This window comes from Armigeres subalbatus, chromosome 2 (assembly GCF_024139115.2).
Source record: "Armigeres subalbatus isolate Guangzhou_Male chromosome 2, GZ_Asu_2, whole genome shotgun sequence".
In the NCBI taxonomy this organism is placed as follows: domain Eukaryota; kingdom Metazoa; phylum Arthropoda; class Insecta; order Diptera; family Culicidae; genus Armigeres; species Armigeres subalbatus.
The window spans coordinates 16,138,100-16,153,036 of record NC_085140.1 but is presented as its reverse complement, the minus strand read 5'-3'; the positions used below and the strand labels follow the sequence as shown (position 1 = coordinate 16,153,036).

General features: G+C 45.0%; 1 protein-coding gene across 3 annotated transcripts in view; it reads right to left on the bottom strand.

The window, feature by feature from the left end:
- Positions 1–14,937, bottom strand: part of LOC134217961 (guanine nucleotide exchange factor DBS) — a 502,406-nt gene that overhangs the window by 379,549 nt on the left and 107,920 nt on the right. The gene's annotated exons all lie outside the window — the stretch shown is intronic.

Sequence of the window (14,937 nt, the reverse complement as noted above, 5' to 3'; positions counted from 1 at the left end):
ATATGCACAGCACATGTTTCGAAATGGACAAATTGATATGAAATTTGCGAAAAATAATCTACGTGTCTTGGAGGGACTCGAACCCTCAACCTCCTAGGAGGTGCATATGCACAGCCAAGATATTGAACTTTTTTTTTGTTTATTTGACTATTATCGTATCGGAGCTGAGCTCATCAAGATGGGCCCGGAAAAGCTGGCCACTTGCCTGCACAAACTGATAGTCAGAATCTGGGAAACCGAACAGCTACCGGAGGAGTGGAAGGAAGGGGTTATATGCCCCATCTACAAGAAAGGCGACAAACTGGAGTGTGAGAACTTTCGAGCGATCACCATCCTTAATGCCGCCTACAAAGTGATATCCCAGATCATCTTCCGTCGTCTGTCACCATTAGTGAACGAATTCGTGGGAAGTTATCAAGCTGGCTTCGTTGACGGCCGCTCGACAACGGACCAGATCTTTACTGTACGGCAAATCCTTCAAAAATGCCGTGAATACCAGGTCCCAACGCACCATCTGTTCGTTGATTTCAAGGCGGCATACGACAGTACCCAAGTAACATTTTAAGATTTATCATGCTCTATAAGAGGTTTTCATGACCAGTTGCTAATAAAACTAATAACTCCACCAAAACCTCTTCATAACATCATTGAGATAGCCTTTCGGCCTAATGGACCAATCTAGAAGAAGTTTCTAAAACCGTATTAAGAGTAGTAATAAAACAACAATAAAACATTGTATTGAATTTGTTGGTACTCTATAAGAGGTTGTCGTAACCATCATAAGAGTAACAATAAAACTGTTTAAATTTCATATTATGGATTATATTTATTGTCATTTCATTGCCTTTGTTTTCATTTTCACTAGATAACAATGTTCCCTATGTAAAGGTGATGTGTGAAAAATAATGCTTCTGATTCTACTTATGGTTGATGTTGAAAATGAAGCATTATTTAAGAAGTTCATACAACAGAATGACATGCGCAACCAAATTTATTGTGAATATTGAGTTTGTAGAAGCTTAAAATCAACGCGCCTCGAAATTATCAAATAATCACATGAAAATAGAAAATTAAATAATTTTCCAAACTACTCAAAATATTTCAATTTTAAATAATTTGTAATAAAGTAACCATGGTTCTATCAAAAAACCTAAGAAATAATTCTATTCCTCTAATGAATAGTTTTTATGGTCATAATTGATGTATTTTTTGAATCACGGCTATGACGTAGATCATTGTTTCAACATGGCGACATTCCTTTTTATGAAAACAAAAAATCTGGCGATAAATAGCTCAATGGCTTTTGTGATAACCTTAATAATTCTCCTTGGTTACTTCATGACCGTTTTAAACTTGTTATAAAACTTTGTCATGATTACACTTCCCTACAACAGATGGCCTTCGGTTCGATAACATGCAGCCTAGTGGCAGAGGCGGGAAGCACTTTTTCATCATACGGGCAAAGATGCCAAATCTGTGGAAATTAAAGCTCTCGGCGGATTTGCGGATCCGTATAAGAAATCTACGAATGCTAGTAATTTCCTGAAATTAGTGAACTTACGAATATATGGAATATTACACTTTCGTATTTTTTGTGTAATTCGTAGGAATCAAATATGTGTATACAGGGCCAAATTCTTTAACCAGGAGTACATGTGCATGAGGAAAATGTAAACATTATTTCCTACTTCACTTTTTTAAAAACCGGAAACTCGAAATCATTGTGAATTAAAATGATTCTTCATCGCATCGGCTTTTCATGAAAAGTCGCAATCCAATTGAGTGTATATATTTAACAGCATTTCATATTTATGTGTCTTATTTCCCACATCAAAATCAAAACTAACATAAGAGTTACAGTTCAATAATATCCAAATAACCCTTCTCAAAGAACATAATTACTATTGACAGAAATCGAATTGTTTTTGACAAACTTTTATTGATGTTACTGGATAACACCGGAGATTCTTATGACCAGGGGATTTTTTACCTGTCCCTTTTAAGCTATGTTTTTAAATTTGGGAAATGAGAAGCATCTTAAATTTATCAAAAACACATGGCACTCACATTATGTCGATATGAATTCTAACCTCATTATGCGTCTTATTGCATGATTCACGTATAAGTTATACAGCAACACTGCTTTCCAAATTCAACATGGCGAATAGATCCAGTCACGTTGAGTAGTTTTGAAGCAGTAACTCAAACTGGTTTTATGACGCATTTGAAAGCAATAATAAAACTATTTTTAAATCTTCAAAGTTAACAAAAAGTTCAGTTTTAAAACACGTTTTATAAGAGTTTTATGGATATCTCAAGAGCAGGGAATCAATATTCGAGCAACGCCTAACAATATACCCTTTGTCGTCAACAGAGTTTGTTACTGACAAACGCACCTAGCGACAAACCTTTATCAGAACCCGAACACAATATGACAAGAATCATTTGCCTTGCATGCTCTGATATTTCCGAGAATACGATGCTACAGGTCTATTCTGCGTCTCGTGCGAATCGACACGAGTCGAGTCGTACCCGTCATTCGATTCCCGTAGTCGGATGAAATGACAATTGTCGATGTGGATGAACCTCGATGAACTCTCAGTGCATTCTGATAGTCGTTCTATGTCGACAAAAGTCTGACTGGAGCGAGGATTTCATGCGAGATTTGTCAGTACGTCAGAAGCAAACGAGAATGGTCCAAAAACGAAAAATCCAGATTAATCCACCTAGTAATACGAGTGCTTTTCTCGTGCAGTATGAAAAGTAATAAATTGAAAACATTGGAGAGGATAAATATTTATTTCCATTATTTTACACTAGTTTGGTCCGCTAATATTAATGGGGGATCGGATGAGGAAAGGACGATAGTTCTTCGAAGGAGAATGAAGTAAACCGGTGCTTAAATTTTAGTTCTTACATGTGCTTAAACTTTAGTTTTGAGGTTGATAGTACTTGTTGAAATGTTTATTTGTCACTCGGTTGTACCCTCTTGAGATTAAATGGTTCGCAAACATTTATTTTTGAGTCAATTTAAGCAACAGAAACCTACGTTGTTTGTTTTTGGGGTCATATTGGGCAGGGCGCGGGAGATTTTTTTTTCAAATACGGGTTTACCCAAGGGTTTTATTGCAATAAATGAAGCGTCTTTCCGCCGGTCCAGCGTATTTTTTTGTAAGTTTTAGTAAGTTAATTAAGTCGCAATTTCGTTCGGGAATTCTTCCAGGAATTACTTTGGAAATATCTCCAGGGACCACTTCGGAAATTTCATCAGGTATTCCTTCGGGAATTCTCTAAGGAATACCTTCGGAAATTCCTCAGATTTTTTTAAACTTCTGTAGAAACTCCTTCGAAAATTTCTCCAGGAATTACTTTGGAAATTTGTCCAGGAATTAACTTGGAAATTTATTCAGGAATTCCCGAGGGAATTCCTTCGGAAATTCCTAGCGGAATTCTTTCAAAAATTCCTAGAGGAATTCTTTCGGAAACTACTAGAGGAATTCATTCGGAAACTCCTGCAGAAATTCTTTCAAAAACTCTTCCAGGAATTGCTTTGGAAATATTCCCAGGAATTACTTCTGAGATTTTTTCAGGAATTCCTTCGGTTTTTCTCTCAATAATACCTTCCGAAATTCCTTTGGAAACTCCTGCAGGAATTACTTTGAAAATTTCTCCAGGAGTTCCCTCGCAATTGCGTTCAGAAATTCCGTCAGAAATTCATTCAGGAACCCCTTCGGAAAATCCTTCAGAAATTACTACGGAACTTCTCCAGAAATCACTTTGGAAACCTTTTGCAATTCTTCCAGAATAACTTCAGAAATATAGTCCCTTAGAAAATGCCTTTAGGAACTCCTTCGGAAATTCCTTCAGGAATTTCTTCGGAAATTACTTTAGGAACTGCTTCGAAAACTTCTCAAGGAACTCCTTCGGAAACTCCTCCTGGAATTTCTTCGGAAATATCTCCAGGGACCACTTCGGAACTTCTTCAGGAATACCTTCGGAAATTCCACAATTTTTTTAAACTCCTGCAGAAACTCCTTAAAAATTCCTTATGGAATTACATCGGAAATTTCTCCAGGAATTACCTCGGAAATTCATCCGAAATTCCTGGAGACAGTTCCAAAAGAATTCCTGGATGAAATTCCGAAGGAATTTCCGATGGAATTCCTGGAGAAAACTTCCGGTGAAACTCCAGGAGGAACTTTCGGCGGAATTCCTGAAGGAACTTCCGGAGGAATTCCTGGGAAACTTCCAGTGGAATTTCCGGAGGAATTCCTAGAGAAACTTCCGGAGGAATTCTTGGAGGAACTTCCGGAGGAGTTCCTGGTGGAACCTCCGGAAGAATTCCTGGTGGAACCTCCGGAAAAACTTCCGGAGGAATTCCTGGAGGAACTTCCGGAGGAATTCCTGGAGGAACTTCCGGAGGAATTCCTGGAGGAACTTCCGGAGGAATTCCTGGAGGAACTTCCGGAGGAATTCCTGGAGGAACTTCCGGAGGAATTCCTGGAGGAACTTCCGGAGGAATTCCTGGAGGAACTTCCGGAGGAATTCCTGGAGGAACTTCCGGAGGAATTCCTGGAGGAACGTCCGGAGGAATTCCTGGAGGAACTTCCGCAGGAATTCCAGGAGGAACTTCCGCAGGAATTCCAGGAGGAACTTCCGCAGGAATTCCTGGAGGAACTTCAGGAGAAATTTCTGGAGGAACTTCCGGAAGAATTCCTGGAGGAACTTCCGGAGGAATTCCTGGAGGAACTTCCGGAGGAATTCCTGGAGGAACTTCCGGAGGAATTCCTGGAGGAACTTCCGGAGGAATTCCTGGAGGAATTTCCGGAGGAATTCCTGGAAGAACTTCCAGAGGAATCTCTGGAGGAACTTCTGGAGGAACTTCTGGAGGAACTTCTGGAGTAACTTCCGGAGGAATTCCTGGAGGAACTTCCGGAGGAATTCCTGGAGGAACTTCCGGAGGAATTCCTGGAGGAACTTAAGGAGGAATTCCTGGAGGAACTTCCGGAGGAATTCCTGGAGGAACTTCCGGAGGAATTCCTGGAGGAACTTCCGGAGGAATTCCTGGAGGAACTTCCGGAGGAATTCCTGGAGGAACTTCCGGAGGAATTCCTGGAGGAACTTCCGGAGGAATTCCTGGAGGAACTTCCGGAGGAATTCCTGGAGGAACTTCCGGAGGAATTCCTGGAGGAACTTCCGGAGGAATTCCTGGAGGAACTTCCGGAGGAATTCCTGGAGGAACTTCCGGAGGAATTCCTGGAGGAACTTCCGGAGGAATTCCTGGAGGAACTTCCGGAGGAATTCCTGGAGGAACTTCCGGAGGAATTCCTGGAGGAACTTCCGGAGGAATTCCTAGAGGAACTTCCGGAGGAATTCCTGGAGGAACTTCCGGAGGAATTCCTGGAGGAACTTCCGGAGGAATTCCTGGAGGAACTTCAGAAGGAATTCTTGGAGGAACTTCCGGAGGAATTCCTGGAGGAGTTTCTGAAGGAACTTCCGCAGGAAAATTTGGAGGAATCCCTGGAGGAACTTCCGAAAGAATTCTTGGAGGAGCTTCCGGATGAGTTCTTGAAAGAACTTCCGGAGGAGCTTCTGGAAGAATTCCTGGAGGAACTTCCGGAAGAATTCCTGGAAGAATTCGTAAAGGATCTTTCGGAGGAATTCGTATAGGATCTTCCAAAGGAATTTCTGGAGGAACTTCCGAAGGAATTCTTGGAGGATCTTCCGAAGAAATTCCTGGAGGAACTTTCAAAGGAATTCCTGAAGGAAATTTCACTTGAAATCGTAAGGTGCTGTTTTTAATGAGAAATTCCTCTGAATTTCCTTGGTCAATTTCTCTGATTCTTTATTTTTTATTTTTGAGAAGTTGCCCTGTTGTTATTGGAAAATTCCCTTCAATTTCGTTTAAAAATTCATCGGTGTTTTATTGGGAAGTTCACCTTACATTCCTTGGAAAATTCTTCTGCAATGTATTGAGAAACTCTGTTGAATTTCCTAGGTAAATTCCTTTCATTTCATTTTGAGAAATTGCCTTGTACCTATATACTTACAAGGAAGTTCCTATAAACTTCTTTGACATTTTTTTTAAATTGCATCTCTGATTTTCCCTGGAAAATTCACCTGAAATTTCTTTAAAAGTCTTCCTGAAATTACTTGAGAAAGTATTCTGATATTTACTAAAAAGTTACCTGAATTTCAGTGGGAAGTTTTCCAGAATTTATGTGTAAAATTTCATTGACGTACCCAAGAAGTTCTTTGAATTTCCTTGGGAAATTATCTTTTTTTTCTTGGGCATTTTCCAAGGAAATTTAGGGAAATTAGGGAATTTCTTAATGAGGTATTTTCTCTAGAAGTTCTTCCGATTTCCATTAGAAACTCTGTCAAATTATTTCATAAATTCTTCTCAATTTCCTTGGAAAATTCTATTGAATTCTCTGGAAAGTTCTCCAGAATATCCCTGAGAAATTGAGTAGAATTTTCCTACAGAGGACATCAAAACAATTCTGATGCAGATTTTCGAAGAATCCTACTGAATATTCCAGAAAAAAATAATCAAGTGAAAACAATGCTGTAAATAATTTCCGAACAATTTTATGAATGTCTTTCGAAGGTTGCCGAATTTTTAAAATTTAGCGATAGGTTTTCGAAGAAGCCGGATGTTACCATAGAATTATTCTATGGAAACATCCGGCTTACGATGATTACGATATGTAAATGGTACTCGGGAAAATGATTCATAAGATTTGAAGACTGTCGTGAATGACTTTCATAGAATATAGGTATATATAGATATGGTTTTTAAATCGTTTATTTTAACTTTAATTGATTAACAGGACACTTTAGTAAAAATAAGATCACGAGACGCAGATTAGGCACAATTGTATAGATCTGTTAGAAATTCAGAAAAGAACAGCTTCTTGTTTCGTGCAACGGCATGCTTTTGTATAGTGCTATATTCGGGAACAAAATATCAATAGCCAGGTCAGTAGAGTTGGTTGTAACCATCCGGGATTCCCATCATCTCTGTCAATATTCTCCTCACACGGAATTCCACCTCAGAAGCCAAGCGGCATGAATGTGAACCGCTTACCTCCAAACGAGTACCGGCAAAACTTCTGTAGAAATCCGGTTTCTCCTGCAGCAGGTGGCACGAAGTAACAAAACCGAAGCATGTCACCATGTTACCAATAGACACAATTCGGAAACAGCGCCGGAACATCCTTTTTTTTGGGTTTCACAGGATTTTACTAAAATTAAACTATCAAAAGAGTGGATATTCCACCGTTTTTCGAAGGAAATTTAATTTAGCTGTCATCAAAACAAATCTTTACAATTCTCTGAAAAGGGCGAATTCCACAAATCTTTGATTTTGCGAAAGTAATCAAAAAATTGATCAAAAAATTATTAGAAAATACTCAAATAACTAAAAACGGTTTAATTATCATAATAATAACACTTTTTTCTTAAAAATGTGCAACAGAAAATATATGTTTCACCCAAGATAGTTCGTTTCGCTCTTGTTTTAAATACAGCGATAAACTTTTCTTAGTTTGACATTTCTCCGAGTGAACTTCAATTCGGTGTCGGTTCATCCTTCCTCTCGATGCGAAATGAACGCCTCGCCTCGCGCGAGTCGACATTCGGAATAAAGCGAGAAGTGTCACACGACAACGAGACGAGAATTGTCGTTTCGAGTCGTGCGAGACGCAGAATAAGCCTGCTAATATTGTAATCATTGTTGGATTCTCGAATATTTCCATAAAAGCAGAAACTATGATAGCATAAAACCGAAATTTGCTCTAGAAATAATGCAAAATAACGGGATGAAAAGTTAGCAACAAGATTGTCTTCTTTTTTGTTGCTGACAAAATTTTTCGGATCTTTGTCATTATTATCTCCGACAAAAACAAAGCTTTGTCGTTGGTTCTCTTTTGTCGCTTGTTTCGCAAGCGCATTTCAGAAAAATTGATTCCCTGCTCAAGAGTGATATAAAACCTTTATTCTATAGCATTGTTTATGACCACCATAAAACAATAGGCTTTAATTATTCCCACAATAAAACCTTATTAAAATTCACATAAAACCCAAAAGTCACAGAATTGTTACTTGGGTATAGACCGCGTAGAGCTATGGAAAATTATGGACGAGAACAGTTTCCCTGGGAAGCTTACCAGACTGATCAAAGCAACGATGGATGGTGTGCAAAACTGTGTGAAGATTTCGGGCGAACACTCCAGTTCGTTCGAATCGCGCCGGGGACTAAGACAAGGTGATGGACTTTCGTGCCTGTTGTTCAACATTGCGCTAGAAGGTGTCATGCGGAGAGCCAGGTGTAACAGCCGGGGTACGATTTTCAACAGATCCAGTCAATTTATTTGCTTCGCGGATGACATGGACATTGTCGGCCGAACATTTGCAAAGGTGGCAGAACTGTACACCCGCCTGAAACGTGAAGCAACAAAAGTTGGACTGGTGGTGAATGCGTCAAAGACAAATTGTGGGCGGAACCGAGCGCGACAGGGCCCGCCTGGGAAGCAGTGTTACGATAGACGGGGATACCTTCGAGGTGGTCGAGGAATTCGTCTACCTCGGATCCTTGCTAACGGCTGACAACAACGTTAGTCGAGAAATACGAAGGCGCATCATCTGTGGAAGTCGGGCCTACTACGGGCTCCAGAAGAAACTGCGGTCGAAAAAGATTCGCCACCGCACCAAATGTGTCATGTACAAGACGTTAATAAGACCGGTTGTCCTCTACGGACATGAAACATGGACAATGCTCGAGGAGGACTTGCAAGCACTCGGAGTATTCGAGAGACGCGTGCTTAGGACCATCTTTGGCGGTGTGCAAGAAGACGGTGTGTGGCGGCGAAGAATGAACCATGAGCTCGCCCAACTCTACGGCGAACCCAGTATCCAGAAGGTAGCTAAAGCCGGAAGGGTACGATGGGCAGGACATGTTGCAAGAATGCCGGACAGCAACCCTGCAAAGATGGTGTTCGTTTCCGATCCGGCAGGTACGAGGCGACGTGGAGCGCAGCGAGCGAGATGGGCAGACCAGGTGCAAAACGACTTGGCGAGCGTGGGGCGTATCCGAGGATGGAGAGATGCGGCCTCGAACCGTGTATTGTGGCGTCAAATTGTTGATTCAGTGTTATCTGTTTAGATGTTAACTAAATAAATGAAATGAATTGACTATTATCGGCTCTTTCAGTCTTATAAAGCAGCTAAAACGTTATTGCATCTATTTAAAAAATTTGCAATAACGTTTTAGCTGCTTTATAAGACTGAAAGAGCCGATAAAAGTCAAACAAAATTCAGCACAACAGTCGAAAGCATCCTTTCAAGATATTAAACAAAAAAAAATGGCCGAGTTGCCGAATAATATGCAATAATTTTATAAAATCTCTTGCATTATTCCTATTTATCTCCTTTATTGGCACAAGACTTTTATTCTCATTCTCCACGTTTTTGCCTTTCTAGAATTTTTTCCTGAACTCCGATGGAAATTCTTTCAAGTTTGTCAATGAAATTTTTTCATCAATTTACAAAGCGAAATCTTTTGTAATTTGTGTAATTTCATGCACATATTTGGAGCATGCAAATAAACGTAACATTAGTGCTGTCCAATGAGCAGCTCGAAGTTGTTCTCGTTCTGCTCGTTCTTTTTTGTCAACAAACGGACATGAGAGAGATGGGAATAACTTCGAGCTGCTCATTGGACAGCATTATTCAATCGTTCTCCCTGTTCTTTTAAATCAAAATAAATTTAAACTGTGCTTGCTTGTAAAATTCTGTCAAATTTAATTGAATATTAATTCGTTTTATTGGATAAGCTGGCGAATTCTCTAGAGAAATTTCCAGGAGAGCATATAGAGATATTTTTGGAAGAGTTCTTGAAGGAATTTTCGCGGATATTCTTTTAGATATTTTTGAGAGAATTCTTGGAGAATTTCTAAAGAAGTCTGTAGAAAAAGCAGAAGAATTTTCGAAGTAATTCCCTCATGGTATTTCGGAGGAGTTTTCAAAGGAACTTCCTGGAAAAAATCTGGTATGTTTACTGGGCGAATTCTTGGAGAAAATTTTGTGGAAATTGCCAGGGAGACTCTTGAAGGAATTTGTGAAGGAGTTCTTGGGAAAAAATCGGAAGAATTTCTTAACAAATTTCCGGAGAATTTATTTCCAGAGGGGGAGAATCCCTGGAGGAATTTTGGGGTAGGAATTTCTGGCAAAATTCCCAGATGAATGCGAGTCAAATTTTCTAGATCTAGATTTCACAAACTAATTTCCATAATAAGTTCTTCAAGAATTTCTGGACAATTTTCTGAATTTCAAAGAATCTCCGGAGGAAGTCCTGGAGTAATCCCTGAAGGAACTTTCGAAGGAATTCCTGTAGGGCTTTTCGGAGGAATTCCGGTAGAACCTTCCAGAGAAACTCATGAAAGACTTTCCGTAGAAATCCCTGGAAGAACTTCGGGAGGAATTCTTGGAGGAACTTCCGAAAGATTTTTTTGGGTATCTTCAGGAGGAATCCCTGGAGGAACTCCGAGAGGATTACCGGAAGGAATTCCCGGAGGAACTTTCGGAGGAATTCCCGGAGGAACTTCCGGAGGAACTTCCGGAGGAATTCCCAGAGGAACTTCCGGAGGAATTCATGGAGGAATTTCCGGAGGAATTCACGGAGGAATTTCCGGAGGAACTTCCGGAGGAACTTCCGGAGGAACTTCTGGAGGGGCTCCCGGAGGAACTTCTGGAGGAATTCCCGGAGGAACTTCCGGAGGAATTCGGAGGAACTTCCGGAGGAATTCGGAGGAACTTCGGAGGAATTCCGGAGGAACTTCCGGAGGAATTCCCGGAGGAACTTCCGGAGGAATTCCCGGAGGAACTTCCGGAGGAATACCGGAGGGACTTCCGCAGGAATTCGGAGGAACTTCCGAAGGAATTCCTAGAGGAACTTCCGGAGGAATTCCCGGAGGAACTTCCGGAGGAATTCCCGGAGGAACTTCCGGAGGAATTCCCGGAGGAACTTCCGGAGGAATTCCCGGAGGAACTTCCGGAGGAATTCCCGGAGGAACTTCCGGAGGAATTCCCGGAGCAACTTCCGGAGGAATTCCCGGAGGAACTTCCGGAGGAATTCCCGGAGGAACTTCCGGAGGAATTCCCGGAGGAACTTCCGGAGGAATTCCCGGAGGAACTTCCGGAGGAATTCCCGGAGGAACTTCCGGAGGAATTCCCGGAGGAACTTCCGGAGGAATTCCCGGAGGAACTTCCGGAGGAATTCCCTGGAGGAACTTCCGGAGGAATTCCCGGAGGAACTTCGGAGGAATTCGGAGGAACTTCGGAGGAATTCCCGGAGGAACTTCCGGAGGAATTCCGGAGGAACTTCGGAGGAATTCGGAGGAACTTCCGGAGGAATTCCCGGAGGAACTTCCGGAGGAATTCCGGAGGAACTTCCGGAGGAATTCCCGGAGGAACTTCCGGAGGAATTCCGGAGGAACTTCCGGAGGAATTCCGGAGGAATTCGGAGGAATTCAGGAGGAACTTCCGGAGGAACTTCCGGAGGAATTCCCGGAGGAACTTCCGGAGGAATTCCCGAGGAACTTCCGGAGGAAGTCCGGAGGAACTTCCGGAGGAATTCCGGAGGAACTTCCGGAGGAATTCGGAGGAATTTCCGGAGGAATTCCGGAGGAACTTCCGGAGGAATTCCGGAGGAACTTCCGGAGGAATTCCCGGAGGAACTTCCGGAGGAATTCCCGGAGGAACTTCCGGAGGAATTCCGGAGGAACTTCCGGAGGAATTCCGGAGGAACTTCCGGAGGAAGTCCCGGAGAAACGTCCGGAGGCAATCCCGGAGGAACTACCGGAGGAATTCCCGGAGGAACTTCCGGAGGAATTCCCGGAGGAACTTCGGAGGAATTCGGAGGAACTTCCGGAGGAATTCCCGGAGGAACTTCCGAGGAATTCCGGAGGAACTTCCGGAGGAATTCGGAGGAACTTCCGGAGGAATTCCTGGAGGAACTTCCGGAGGAATTCCGGAGGAACTTCGGAGGAATTCCCGGAGGAACTTCCGGAGGAATTCCGGAGGAACTTCCGGAGGAATTCCCGGAGGAACTTCGGAGGAATTCGGAGGAACTTCTGGAGGAATTCCGGAGGAACTTCGGAGGAATTCCCAGGAACTTCCGGAGGAATTCCGGAGCAACTTCCGGAGGAATTTCCGAGCAACTTCCGGAGGAATTCCTGGAGCAACTTCCGGAGGAATTCCGGAGGAACTTCCGGAGGAATTCCCGGAGGAACTTCCGGAGGAATTCCCGGAGGAACTTCCGGAGGAATTCCGAAGGAACTTTCGGAGGAATTCGGAGGAACTTCCGAGGAATTCGGAGGAACTTCGGAGGAATTCCGGAGGAACTTCCGGAGGAATTCCGGAGGAACTTCCGGAGGAATTCGGAGGAACTTCCGGAGGAATTCCCGGAGAAACTTCCGGAGGAATTCCGGAGGAACTTCCGGAGGAATTCCGGAGGAACTTCCGGAGGAATTCCTGGAGGAGCTTCCGGAGGAATTACCGGAGGAAATTCCGGAGGAATTCCCGGAGGAACTTCCGGAGGAATTCTCGGAGGAACTCCCGGAGGAACTCCAGGAGGAACTCCCGGAGGAACTCCAGGAGGAACTCCCGGAGGAACTCCAGGAGGACCTCCCGGAGGAACTCCAGGAGGACCTCCCGGAGGAACTCCAGGAGGACCTTCCGGAGGAACTCCAGGAGGAACTCCAGGAGGCTCTCCAGGAGGAACTCCAGGAGGAACTCCAGGAGGAACTCCAGGAGGCTCTCCAGGAGGAACTCCAGGAGGCTTTCCAGGAGGAACTCCAGGAGGAACTCCAGGAGGAACTCCACGATGAACTCCAAGAGGCACTCCTGGAGGAACTCCAGGAGGAACTCCCGGAGGAACTCAGGAGGAACTCCCGGAGGAACTCCAGGAGGAACTCCCGGAGGAACTCCAGGAGGAACTCTAGGAGGAACTCCCGGAGGAACTCCAGGAGGAACTCCCGGAGGAACTTCCGGAGGAAGTCCCGGAGGAATTCCCGGAGGAACTTCCGGAGGAATTCCCGGAGGATTTTCCGGAGGAATTCTCGGAGGAACTTCCGGAGGAATTCCCGGAGGAACTTCCGGAGGAATTCCCGGAGGAACTTCCGGAGGAATTCCCGGAGGAACTTCCGGAGGAATTCCCGGAGGAGCTGCCGGAAGAACTTCCAGAGGAGCTGCCGCAGGAACTTCCAGAGGAACTCCCGGAGGAACTTCCGGAGGAACTCCCGGAGGAACTCCAGGAGGACCTCCCGGAGGAACTCCAAGAGGACCTCCCGGAGGAACTCCCGGAGGACCTCCCGGAGGAACTCCCGGAGGACCTCCCGGAGGAACTCCCGGAGGAACTCCCGGAGGAACTCCAGGAGGAACTCCCGGAGGAACTCCAGGAGGAATTCCCGGAGGAACTTCCGGAGGAAGTCCCGGAGGAACTTCCGGAGGAAGTCCCGGAGGAACTTCCGGAGGAATTTCCGGAGGAACTTCCGGAGGAATTTCCGAGGAACTTCCGGAGGAATTTCGGAGGAACTTCGGAGGAATTCCCGGAGGGGCTTCCGGAAGAATTCCCGGAGGAACTTCCGGAGAAATTACCGGAGGAACTTCCGGAGGTTCTTCCGGAGGAATTGCCGAAGGAACTTCCGGAGGAATTTTCGGAGGAACTTCCGGAGGAATTCCCGGAGGAACTTCCGGAGGAATTCCCGGAGGAACTTCCGGAGGAATTCCCGGAGGAACTTCCGGAGGAATTCCCGGAGGAACTTCCGGAGGAACTTCCGGAGGAACTTCCGACGAACTTCCGGAGGAACTTCCGGAGGAACTTCCGGAGGAACTTCCGGAGGAATTCCCGGAGGAACTTCCGGAGGAATTCCCGGAGGAACTTCCGGAGGAATTCCCGGAGGAACTTCCGGAGGAATTCCCGGAGGAACTTCCGGAGGAATTCCCGGAGGAACTTCCGGAGGAATTCCCGGAGGAACTTCCGGAGGAACTTCCGGAGGAACTTCCGGAGGAATTCCCGGAGGAACTTCCGGAGGAATTCCCGGAGGAATTCCCGGAGGAACTTCCGGAAGAGTTCCCGGAGGAACTTCCGGAAATTTCCGGAGAAACTTCCGGAGGAACTTCCGGAGGAATTCCCGGAGGAACTTCCGGAGGAACTTCCGGAGGAACTTCCGGAGGAATTCCCGGAGGAACTTCCGGAGGAACTTCCGGAAGAATTCCCGGAGGAACTTCCGGAAATTTCCGGAGGAACTTCCGGAGGAATTCCCGGAGGAACTTCCGGAGGAATTCCCGGAGGAACTTCTGGAGGAATTCCCGGAGGAACTTCTGGAGGAACTTCCGGAGGAATTCCCGGAGGAACTTCCGGAGGAATTCCCGGAGGAACTTCCGGAGGAATTCCCGGAGGAACTTCCGGAGGAATTCCCGGAGGAACTTCCGGAGGAATTCCCGGAGGATCTTGCGGAGGAATTCCCGGAGGAACTTCCGGAGGAATTCCCGGAGGAACTTCCGGAGGAATTCCCGGAGGAACTTCCGGAGGAATTCCCGGAGGAACTTCCGGAGGAATTCTCGGAGGAACTTCCGGAGGAATTCTCGGAGGAACTTCCGGAGGAATTCTCGGAGGAACTTCCGGAGGAATTCCCGGAGGAACTTCCGGAGGAATTCCCGGAGGAACTTCCGGAGGAATTCCCGGAGGAACTTCCGGAGGAACTTCCGGAGGAATTCCAGGAGGAACTTCCGGAGGAATTCCCGGAGGAACTTCCGGAGGAACTTCCGGAGGAACTTCCGGAGGAATTCCCAGAGGAACTTCCGGAGCGCTTCCCGGGGGAACTTCCGGAGGAATTTCCGGGGGAACTTCCGGAGGAATTCCGGAGGAACTTC